Source organism: Labeo rohita, chromosome 21, assembly GCF_022985175.1.
Source record: "Labeo rohita strain BAU-BD-2019 chromosome 21, IGBB_LRoh.1.0, whole genome shotgun sequence".
NCBI classification, from domain to species: Eukaryota; Metazoa; Chordata; class Actinopteri; order Cypriniformes; family Cyprinidae; genus Labeo; species Labeo rohita.
The window spans coordinates 16868061-16880428 of NC_066889.1; positions in this window are offsets into that span (position 1 = coordinate 16868061).

Here is a 12368-nt window from a genome sequence, read left to right on the forward strand (position 1 = left end):
TAGTATGAACACCAAGTTCAGGATGGCAACCACAACTGAGAGTTACAAAACAAAACGTTTGACCTTTATTTATGAAGACATAGTTTCTAGTATATATACGCATGTTTATCTGCAAGTGCCTTAATCAATAATGTATTACTCTAATACTTGACCTACTGTAAAACCAGCAGATCCTCAATTATTTATTGAAACTAGGCATGTGCCTGAACGATTTCTTTCTAAAACAACCTTAAGGGAGTTCACCCAAAAATTAAAAGTCTGTCATTAATTACTCACCCTCACGTCGTTCCAAACTTGTAAGACCTTTATTTATTTTCATAACACAAATTAAAGGAGAAGTTCAATTCCAAAACAGAAATGTACAGATAATTTTCAAGATGTTCATGTCTTTTTTTCTTCAGCTGTAAAGAAATGATGTTTTTTGAGGAAAACATTTCATGATTTCAGTCCATATAATGGACTTCTATGGTGCCCCCGAGTTTGAACTTCCAAAATGCAGTTTAAACGCAGCTTCAAAGGGCTCTAAATCAGTGGTTTATGCAGTTACGAGTCTGCATAGACAGCAACGCAACTGACACGTTCAAGGTCCAGAAAGGTAGTAAGAACGTTCTGATGTAGAACTCAGATGTGCTGCGGTTGGTTTACAAGCAGAAGACGTGCACTGTACATAAAACAGTCTTCATAAACGTGAAGATTTCAATAGAGAGGATGACATTTTTTTGCCCAGCTTTACTTATTAGAACCAGAATATCCAAATTATGAACTAAAGAAGATGAACGTTCTAAGAACGCCGGCTCCTGTGTCAGCAGCACCAAAGGCATGCATTGTGGTACTCTTGTGAGTGTGCATCAAAGACACGGAAGAGAAGAAATTGTTGAATTAAGTCATTATTTTTGTTTTCTTCGCGCACATAAAGTATTCTCATAGCTTCATACAATTACAGTTGAACCACTGATGTCACATGGGCTATTTTAACAATCTCTTTCCTACCCTTCTGGGCCTTGAACGTGCCAGTAGCAATGCAGGGTCAAAAAGCTCTTGGATTTTATCCAAAATATCTTAATTCGTGTTCTAAAGATGAACGGACATCTTACAGATTTGGAACAACATGAGGGTGAGCAATTAATGACATGATTTTCCTTTTTGGGTGAACTATCCCTTTAACAAAAAGAAAATCTATTTCAGGGCACTCAAAAAACTGCATTCACAATACAAAAAATAACATGTATGCCATCTATGTTATTAAATATAAACATATTTCTAAATGTTTCTATGTATAAATGTAAGAAAATGAATTTTGCACATGTATTTTTTTTTTGGAATCTATCACTGGCTTGTTTTTGTGATGGCGGTGAGGTTTGCTGTTGGCACAACTGACTCTATCCAGCCAAAATGGATTGATTTTTGGTCTAACAGCCAGATGTTATAATGCCAAGTCAGATCCCTCCATAAGCCAGTGGCTGGAAGGATTAGCTCATTATAATAAGAGAGCATGGAAATTGTTTGGAGAGAACATACTGCATGATTTGTTTAAATCTGTTATTGTGACAACATCAATTTCAATGCACATTACCTCTTGGACTTAGTCAAACCACCTGGATGGTTTCATTGTCACCTAATAATGTAGTGAGAATTATTCCTTTTATGAGCGCGACCAAAGCCTCCATGATCGTATTCTGAGTCATACGACCAGCGAGATTCATGCGAAATGTGATATGTAACCTTTCAAAATGTTTAAAATCGTGAAATTGCGGTGGCATTTAATTCTAGCCAGCAACACTGATTACTCACTGATTCGCTTGAAATTATTATCAGCTTTTTTGTGACCTTATCAGTTGCTTGCACCAGGTTCCAGCTGCCATGGAACACTATGGCTGGCAATGCGCACCAACTCTGGCTGGATTTATGCTGGTTTCTAAGCTTGTTCACCACCGCAGCTGAACTGATTTCATGCTAGCACACATTTTAAATTAAACATGGCTACTTCTAATTTGCTGCAGGCTTGCTTCTTTATCTGTTCCTTTTCTACCCAGTCTCTTAGTACATTCGTGGATTCACTTAAACATTCATCATGGCTGAACTGAGGGGATTCTGGCTGTCACTTAATTTGCGTGAGATAAGATCCATTATTCAGGAGGTGATTTAATAACAATCTTAAGGAAAAGAGGGTAACCAGATTTCGTGGAAAACATTCTGCTCTGTAAGCAGGTAATATGCGAATGTTCACGTCACTGATTTTATCGCACATCACTGACAACTCTTTCTCTCTCGCTCTCTGTCTTTCCTGGTAGGTACAAACAGAATTCCTAAAATATAGTACTTCAGTGACTGACGGAAACTCCATTTTCAAACCGTATGTTAGGATATTAAACAATATTTTCACATTTTCCGAAGAAAACGTAGGTTGTGCGCAACTCACCGTCAGCAGGACTCGAGTGTTGATTTCACATCCTCAAATCCAATCTTTCGATATGCTTAGGACCTCGGGACAGGTCTTTAAAAAACAAGCAAAAAAATTTGAATTCATTAAACGTTATCAACCGTGCACTGTTCTGCTAAATCAGCAAAAAATACTCTGACACGCTTATACTTACTAAGACAAACTTACCCAGCAGGCACACAACGTCATAAGACGCTGATATTTGGTTAAATTTCGGTTGCGACATCAGCTGACCAAAATTCAATGTAAATTCAACGTTCAATGTCAACGTTAAATTGATGTCCAATACCAATGTCAGCTGACGTTGATATTTTGTTGTTTTTAGGTTGTGTAACTAAAATCCAACATTAAGTCAGCGTCAAATTGACGTCAAATACTGACGTCAACACGATTTTCATTCTCAACCAAAATGCAACATCTGTCCGACATCATGTCCAACGTCAACCTTACGTTATATAGACGTCCAGTGGCTGCTGGGTAGTGGGAACTTTTGCACCCAAATGAATGTAATGCGAATACTTGCGACCGATTCCCAAACAAATTATTATAATAAGCACGTTCATTATAGCGAATCAAACCGCGTCCAGAGGTTATTCTCAAATGAGTCACTCTACGGTTGTTTTATTGAATCAAAATCATTCAACGCAGCTGGTGTATTTCGATTCCTGAACGATTCACTCACATGAGATTGCTCTTTTTAGTGAATCAAACGTACAGCGCAGTGTAATTCTGATTCCTGAACAAATTCCTTTTATTGAATCAAAAACATTTCCACGCAAATGATCCTGAACGATTCACTTGTCCGAGCTGGTTCTTTGTAGTAAATCAAACTTACAGCAGTGTAGTTCTGATTCCTGAACAAATCGACTTATAAGTTTGTTTATTTCGTAAGGCTTGTGAGAGTTAAATCAGTTTTGTTACAGACTCGTTATATGAAGACGTGTAGCTATCTAAAAATACACACAGTATTTTACAAAAAATCATGACATTTCTATGAAATATTCCTTCCTCAAATCAGAATAAAAATATTCCTGCTCAATCCTGGCTGCAGGACTGTAAAATTGCCTTTGAGGGCAAACACTATGCCCTTTCATTTCTTTCAGCGCTATCCTCCTTTCTCTGCTTTGTTTCTGTGCTCCTCTCATAATGATCCCCCATGAGGCAGAGTACAAAAAAGAATCAGAACTTGAAGGAAAGTAGAATCAGTATGCAAAAGAGCCTGGTATTCTGGTCTGCTTGTGATTCAGCAAAGAGCTTGTCAACAAAAGCTGGTTTGCTTCAGTAGAGGGAAATCAGAAGCCTGTGAGGAGGCACAAATGTGTGCCAGAAGAGTGTCAAAACAGGGGTTCGACATGACCGCCGTTTCTGTTCTTATTCAACCTGAACACCATCAAGGAAATATTTCAGTAGTCGGGGATAATAAATTACACAAGACTCTTGGCAGTGTACTGCGAGTAAGACATTAAACCTTTGTTTTTTCCCCCCTGTCTTTTGCTTTCTTGCATCCTCATTCTTCTTGCTGGTTGTATTATGTGATACTTATGTCCGATGAGAGAGAAGTAGGACTAGGTTGCGTGACATGTGCCAACAAATTAAACAGTGGAAATTCTGTCTTTATACTGTGGTATATCCATGGGAGGATTTAAAAAATCCAACACCAAGCAAACTACAGTAACTTATTCTCCAAAGTGTAGACTACTTTGATTATAATGGGAGCATTTCAGTTGAGCTGTGCCACATTTTTCAGCTTTTGGATGCAACCATTGGAAGACGTACACATGCCTTCAATGAATGCATCCAAAAGCTGAAAAATTTGGCATTTGCAGGCAGTATATGGAAGACATCAAAGCTTAATGACTTGAAGACAATCATATTTCCGCAACAGAAGAATCGTTTTGGGTTCCCCAAATAACCTTTCTTTTAGGAACCCTTTTTTCTTTGTGTGAAAAACATCCTTTTATCCAATGATTACATAAGGTTCTTCATGAAACCATAGATGTCAATAAAGAACCTTTAAAAGTGTAGGCTATGGAGCCAAGACTGATTTACCATTATGACCATGTCACTGTACAAAAGCTCTTCATGGCCTATAAACAACCTCACAAGGTTCTTGTCATCCATTTAAATGATCCACGCTTTTCTGAAGGAGGTGTGGTGAAAAGGTAGTCCATTGATATTCAAATGAGGGACAAAAAGGCTTCTGTTGGATATGATGGGCCATCAAACAGCATCAGTGTCTTATGGAAATGTTGTGTAAGACTTTGAAGGAGGAGGCCTGAGCGACGCTTTCACAGCATGGCCGGTGGAAATGCGCAGTGTGCCCTTTTGAAGACGCTGACACAGTCCCTGAGCGGTCCGGAGCTGTTTCCACCAACCTGTCATGCTTCTTCTGGATGTTCTCCTGATTAAAGGAGGGGAGTAAATAAAAAAGACAAGGCATCAGCACATACAGTTATAAGCCGTCTTCTACAGCAGCCTAAATAGATCCCTTAAGTCTCACATACAGCTCCTTGTAAATTTAATCACTGTAAAACATTAAGGCCCATTTCACACACTGCACACGCTGCAACATAAAGGCCCAGATATACTTCAAACGAAGTTCGTTTTTGTTCTTCGCTTGGGGGCAAAAAGAAGTTTGAAAAGGCTGAGCGACGGTATATTTGATTATTTTTTAAATATTGTATGTGTCATGATTTAATTTGATTAAGACAAAAGGTTTATTATTGTCTACCTTTTAAATTCACTTACTGAAAAAAAAAAACATCAGCAGAATTAGTCTGATGTAACATTTATTTGAAACAAATGTATTTACTACTCGCTGCCTTATCTCCACTCTTCCTTTTATTCCTTTATGGTTTTGGAAAACTTATCTCGGATGTTTCTCAATGTTGACTTGCATAACTCGTTTTTCTTTCTAAGATTTAAATGCTTTTTCCAAATACATTTGTACCAGCTCAGCTATTCAGCTATTGCTAGTAACTTGGTGTTGTTGCTGTTTTGGATATTGTTCTCCCATCTGACCTCTGTGGAATGAGTAATAAAACTGGGGAAAAAAAATTTCCCATCAAAGAAGGTGGAGTTTCAGAACACACCCACTGACTGCGTAATCACCACGGACCAATGAAAGTTCGCTTTGGTGAGCTGTTTCGAACTGCCGAAACAAACTCAAAACTTCACTTCGGCCTGATTTTGTTTGAAATTACGTCATTTAAATTTGTTCTTCGATTTTGTTTGAAGTACATCAGGCCTATAATTATCACACACACACAAAACTCAAGCACACTGAAAACAAGTAAACAGTCAACGATTAAATAAGAATATGAAACTTTTTACAAGCAAAAGATAAAAAAATAACAGTACAACAAATAAATAAGAAATGCCACATATAAAGTAATCAAATGTATAAAACCACTGCATATTCTTCACTATGTAAATTCAATGTATATTTCTTCTTATTTAAGTTACAAAAATGATTTAGTCAAGAGCAGTGAGAGTTGTTTGATTAACATGAATGACAGACAGCAGGGATATTAGACTGCTGTCACTTTAAGAGCTGCCCAGATCCAATATACTGTTACACGTGTTTTGTTTCTCAGCTGTTTGCTTTCACTTAAGACCTAAATTATTGTGTTTATGAGGATACTTGCAAAGACGGGCATTTAGACAAATACAGGTGTGTGTATTTAACCGTTCAAAGCCTACAAAGCGGCAAAATAATGTTGTCTATGAGCACCATCTTCATGTGCACATAATTTCACTTCTGATTGCATTTTAAAGGCTTTTTTAACCCACAATGCTTAAAACGTGTGCAAACTATACGTTTTTTTGTGACCATGTAGCACAGCAAGGTCACGTGAGTGAGTAACCATGATAGAGACAATAGTTGAAAATACTGGTTGGCAAATTTCTGAAGTTAATGGTGTCTGCCGGTATATCACCCAGCCCTATCCTGTACTATCTTTCTGTCTTTTAAGATTGTTGCTTTTTAAAAAATATAGCTATGATTGCAGATTTGACCCTTTTTACAATCCATTAAGTGGGTCTGTTGAATATTGGAGTATAGCCTATATTTTATATTAGATATTAACCAACAGTAATATAGTTTGTTTTTCATTTCTTTATTATTATGTAGCATTGCAACAGAAAATAGAGTAAGACTTTACAAAGCCGCTTAGATGTCTGCAATAACAATAATAAACATATTACATTTAAACAATACAATATAAGACATATGCATCTATAGGTTATAGTTGAATGAAAATATTTAAGGATACAAATTTTGAGTGCTTTGAAAATTAATGTACTACTGGTAAAAATTTGGATTTTTTTCTAAAGAAGATTATTCTGCCCAACAAGCAGCATTTATTTGATCAAAACAGTAAAAATGTAAAAAAAAAAAAAAAACTGTTTTCTATTTTAATATATTTTGAAATGGAATTGAATGAATTTTTCTAGCATTATTACTCCAGTCTTCAGAGTCATATTGGGCTTGTAGAAATAATTTGAATATGCTTATTTGGTGCAGTTATTATTAATGCTCAGTCATTAATAATAGTTCTTGTTATTATCAATGTTAAAAACAGTTCAGTAGTTTTCTGTTCAATGTTTTTGTGGAAATAGTAATTCTTTTTTCAGATTCTTTGACGAATAGAAAGTTTAAATAAATATAATTTATTTGAATTAGAAATTAGAAATTTTAGCACTTTAATGTGATCAATTTAATGTGTCCTTGTTGAATAAAAGTATTAATTTCTTTTCCTTATTTTTTAAATCTTGCAAAATACTGAATGATAGTCTATCACAGATTCCATGAAATATTAAGAAGCAAAAACTGTTTTCAACACTAATAAAACAAGAAATGTTTCTTGAGCACCAGAACAGCATGTTAGAATGATTTTTGGAGGATCATGTGACTGCTGAAAAATGACTGGTAGTGTATGCAGATTGACAGAAAACAAAGATGTGTGAATATGTATGTGTTCACTTACAAATAAATAAATAAATGCAGTGTCAGTATAACTTAAGACAATCTGCCGCCATTATTTTGCTGAGGCATCCAGGGGACACATGAGCTTTTAGCGCCTTATGGAAAGACTCCGATCCTGCTGAGAGCTCACCATTACAGCACATCAGTAAAAACTCATGTGCAGCTGAACCGCTCTGATTACTGAATGGGGAATGCCCAGTGTGACTGGCAGCTCACATGGTGGTTTGTTAAATAGGCGAGAATTACTTGAATAAAAAAGCATCGTAGGGGGTGTGGGGGATGTGGGGTTTTAAGAGTGAAAAGTAACACATGTGAGAGACAGAGAACGACGAGAGGGAGGGAGTAAGGACAGTAATAACCATGCAGGAAGCATGCAGGGCCCAAAGGATACAATTAGCAATCAGGACATAGTGCCGGAGGCCTGATTACAAATGCAAACCATGTCTTCCTACAAATCCGGGGGTTATCAAACACCAGGCAGCCATTGGTGAAGCCAGAGATGAGCTGTGCCCTCTGCATTGGACACAGTACAAACCACATTCCATTTTACAAACACAGCTCTTTACTAGTGCCCGCGAGACAACGAGCATTTTCATTTTCATTTTCATTTGTCTGTTGTTTGCAGTGGATTCACCTCAGAACGACAATCAAAGATGCAGTTTGTCAGACGCAGTTTGGCAGTGTAATTTTTGAAACCATTTTTTATTCATGAAGGTTAAATTAAAAGCATGTGTGATTAGTGTGAACATAACAATCCATACACTGCCAATGTTTTATGTTGAAATTAACACTGTCAGGTTTAATTAATTTAATGTTAATTTAATTATTAATTTGAAAATATATATTTATAATTTAAAATTTTGTCATTATATTATATTATATTATATTATATTATATTAAAAGTTAATTTATTGTAACATGCCCCTGACACAATTAATTTGTTTTTTTAACTGATTATTTATATTTTCATTATTTCAAATTATATTTTATTTTTGAATGAAAAACTAAAAAATACTATTAAACCTATAAAATATGTAAAAATATACAAATATTTTCTGTTTTCACTTTAATTTTGTTTTAGTAATTTTGTTGTGTGAATTTTGTCATTTTTATGACAAGTTAAACTAAATGAAATTGATAAATGTTGTTATGGCAACTAGGCGAAAATAAGAAAGATAAAAAATAAATAACAAATGAATAATAATCTGCATTTTTTTTTTTTTTTTTAATTTTTAAAAATCTGTTCACTTCAGTGAATGTCACTATGGAAGAAGTGATCTACTTCAATTTGACCTATAGAAACTTCATAGTATATATATATATATATATATATATAAAATTCTAGTTCAGCTTCCTGTTGCATGTGGCCAATTCACTTCAATTTCACACTCATAAAGTGCAAGGGAGCTAATTTCTTTTATTAACTTCTTTTCACAACCCTGAAATATGTACAGGGTTTCCATTCATAATTTTTTTATTTAAAGAATGACTCAGTTCTGTATTAATTGGTACTATAACAAACCATAATTAATGTCTATTAAAATCAAACCCTTAAATGATCCCCAGTACTCTGCCCTGACTTGCATTTTTTTGCCTAATGGCAGTTTCCCATAAGTACCTCTGAGAATATCCCTATTGGCCGAGTTTCTGAGCCCAAGCAGTTTAATTCCTTCAGTATCTCTCTCTCTCTCTCTCTCTTCCTCTCGAAGAGCCAGCGTTCTTCTGACTAATGCCCCTTGACACCTTGAACTCCATATTGTGTGTTACAAATTCCCTTCTTAATTTGTGAGAGAGGAATAAGAAAGACAGCTCACTAAGAAACATCAAAGCTCTTTTCTGCCCTCTGAGAACCAGAAACTAATTTCTCCATACTTAAATTGCTTAAAGCCTTAAAATGGTCTGAACGTTTATTTCAAATTAGCCATAAATTGAAGTTTGTTGAACATTCCTGTGACTCAACAGCACTGGCCTAGATGGAGCAGTGGATTACATAGGTGAAAGTGATTTCATTTGTACTGGGTGTCATTTGCTGTTGACCTGCCACCAAGGCATTGCTAATGAACAGAGTGGCTTATTAGCTTAAATGCGATAATTGCATTACAAATCAAGAGTGGATGGTTATCGAACGATTATAGATAGATAGATAGATGGATGGACAGACAGATGGATGGTTGTGTAGGTGAGTAGGTAAATGGATGGATGGATGGTAGATAGATACATAGATAGAAATACAGATATAGACAGACAGTATGTAGATGGATGGATAGATGGATGGATGGATGGACTGACAGACAAACAGATGGATGGGTGTGTTGGTGAGTTCGTAAATAAATGGCTGGATGGTAGATGAATACATATATAGGAAGACAGATGGCAGATAGATAGACAGACAGTATAGACTGACAGGATAGATAGATAGATAGATAGATAGATAGATAGATAGATAAATAGATAGACAGATGGACGGACAGATGGATGGTGTGTTGGTGTGTTGGTGAGTAGGTAAATGGATGGATGGATGGTAGATAGATAGATACACAAATAGATAGAAACACAGATAGACAGACAGTATGTAGGTAGATGGATGGATGGATGGATGGATGGATGGACTGACAGACAAACAGATGGATGAGAGTGTTGGTGAGTAGGTAGATGGATGGATGATGGATGGATGGATGGATGAATAGATGGATGGACAGACAGATGGATGGGTGTGTTGGTGAGTAGGTAATTGGATGGATAGATGGATGGATGGATGGATGGATGGATGGATGGTAGATAGATACATAGATAGAAAGACAGATAGATAGACAGTATGTAGGTGGATGGATGGATGGATGGTAGATAGATAGATACATAAATAGATAGAAACACAGATAGACAGACAGTATGTACGTAGATGGATGGATGGATGGATGGATGGACTGACAGACAAACAGATGGATGGGAGTGTTGGTGAGTAGGTAGATTGATAGATGGATGAATGGATGGATGGACGGACAGATGGATGGGTGTGTTGGTGAGTAGGTAACTGGATGGATGGATGGATGGATGGATGGTAGATAGATACATAGATAGAAAGACAGATAGATAGACAGACAGACATTATAGATAGGTAGATAGATAGATAGATAGATAGATAGATAGATAGACGGATGGACAGACAGCTGGATGGTTGTGTAGGTGAGTGGGTAAATGGATGGATGGATGGTAGATAGATACATAGATAGAAATACAGATAGACAGACAGTATGTAGGTAGATGGATGGATGGATGGATGGATGGATGGATGGATGATGGATAGATGGATGGACTGACAGACAAACAGATGGATGGGAGTGTTGGTGAGTAGGTAGATGGATGGATGGATGAATGGATAGATGGACGGACAGATGGATAGGTGTGTTGGTGAGTAGGTAACTGGATGGATAGATGGATGGATGGATGGATGGATGGATGGTAGATAGATACATAAATAGAAAGACAGATAGATAGACAGTATGTAGGTGGATGGATGGATGGATGGACTGACGGATGGGTGTGTTGGTGAGTAGATGGATGGATGCATGGATGGATGGACGGACAGATGGATGGGTGTGTTGGTGAGTAGGTAACTGGATGGATAGATGGATGGATGGATGAATGGTAGATACATACATAGATAGAAAGACAGATAGAGAGACAGTATGTAGGTAGATGGATGGATGGATGGACTGACAGACGAACAGATGGATGGTTGTGTTGGTGAGTAGATAAATGGATGGATAGATGGATGGAAGAATGGATTGATGGATGGACGGATTGATGGATGGACGGATGGATGAATGGATGGATGGACGGACAGATGGATGGGTGTGTTGGTGAGTACGTAAATGCATGGATGTTAGATACATAAATAGACAGATAGACAGACAGACAGACAGTATGGTCATCAAATCCAAGGAGATTTTCTTTAAATGCAATATAAAAGTAGCATATGCAAATAGCAGGAGATGCAGACAAGTGAACTGAAAAATGATAACAGTAGTGATGATGATGCTATCTTGGTAAGAAATTAGAACACTTTCCTGTTAATAGACATCTCTATGATGGGATGCAGTTGTCAGATTATGTAAATCATGCACAAAAGCTCTTGGCTCCCTTGAAGACTTCAAAGTAGCAGGGTTAGAGAGGGAATTAGTTTGCTGGCTAATCTCAGCGGATGAAGGAATGGAAGTTTCACTTTGTTAATATACCCGCATTCTTAATGGGAGAGAGAGAGAGAAAACGAGAGAGAGACATCAAAGTGGAGCAATATTAATTTTTTTTCAGAGACCTTCCCTTTGATTTGTGAATGAGTTTGCGCACGGGCAATCCAGTTTTAGCTGAACACTTCTCATCCTATACCATTTACAATGCTACTGATGAATCTAGAAAATATTATTTTAGATATTTAATGAAGGGATTTTTAGTCACAGCTTTTGGTAATAGTCTTACAAATTACTAGTGCAAAAGAGCTAAAATGATTTTTCCACTATTTCCTAAATATTCCTGTTACAACCAGCATTTCCCAAAGTGTGTGTCCTAGTGGGCCAATTCATTCCCTTCTGTGCGATTTATAAAGAGGCCCTGGCTAAAATTAAAATTATAATTGCTGGAATAATACAAAAATATAGACCTTTTAGAAATTGTTTGAATGTTCTTTAGTTGTAAGTCTCCAGTATGCAGTTCTTTGTAACCCCTATGAATACGCTATAGGGTGATAGACACTTGACATTTTATTCTATGAAGAACATTTTCTGTACGGGTTTCAGACAGTCAGTCAGATAATCATGTGACCAGTTTTAATAGGTTTGACCCTTGAGTTCTAGTTCTCTAAATTAGTTTTACGGCAAGGACAGCATACGACACCTCTATGTGCCGGATCACAAAAGTGTCATTTCACTTTATTATAAAACAGCC